Raw genomic sequence first — 887 nt, forward strand, 5'->3', positions numbered from 1 at the left:
TTACCTTGGTAAGTGTTGTATTTGCTTAGTAAATCATCCAAGTCTTTAAGATTTTCAAATTGCACCAAGGTCAGGTTTGAAGTAAGACCTAACACATTTTTTCTTCTTGTCTTTTCTTTTGTCTCAGTTTTCATGTCTAATTTTATTTATTTTGATATTGTCTCTATGTTTTTAGTTAGTTTGCTGAGGTTTTTTCTATCTTGCTGATTTTTCTCAAAGAACTGGTTCTTGGCTTTATTGATATATATTTTTTTTCAAATTGATCACAGTCCTGATTTGATGTTTTCCTGCCTTCTGTTCCTCTTCACTGTGTTTTATTCTTCTTTATTTGTTCTAGAGATTTCAGATGTACTTTCAAATTGCTCATATTAGCAATTTCTCATTCCTTTATGGACGTACACCATGCAATGAACTTTCCTCTTAGCACTACTTTCATTGTGTCCCAAGTATTTTGGTGTGCTGTGCATTTATTTTTATTCAATTCTAAAAAGTTGTTCAGAGAATTGCTCAATTTCCATGAGTGTGTAGGCTTTCTGGCGTTTCTGTTTTTGTTTTGAAGTCCAGCTTTCCTCCATGGTTGTCTCATAACAACAACAAAAAAAGGTGTTATTTCAACTTTCTCGTATCTGTGAAGATTTCTTTGTGACTGATTGTCTGGTAACTTTTGGGGGCTGAATCCATGAAGTGCTGAGAAGACGAGATATTCTCTTGTAGTTATGTGAAATCTCTAGGTGACCTTTAAGCCCATTTCATCAACAATGCCTGTCATTTTTGTTACTTCTGTTTAGTTTCTGACTGAATAAAAAGTCAGTTGGTGAGAATGGGGTTTTGAACTCAACCACTTGTAATATGTGGAATTTGATTTGGAGTTCAAGCTTTAGCCATGC

The sequence above is a fragment of the Mastomys coucha genome, unplaced genomic scaffold (assembly GCF_008632895.1).
Source record: "Mastomys coucha isolate ucsf_1 unplaced genomic scaffold, UCSF_Mcou_1 pScaffold4, whole genome shotgun sequence".
NCBI lineage: Eukaryota > Metazoa > Chordata > Mammalia > Rodentia > Muridae > Mastomys > Mastomys coucha.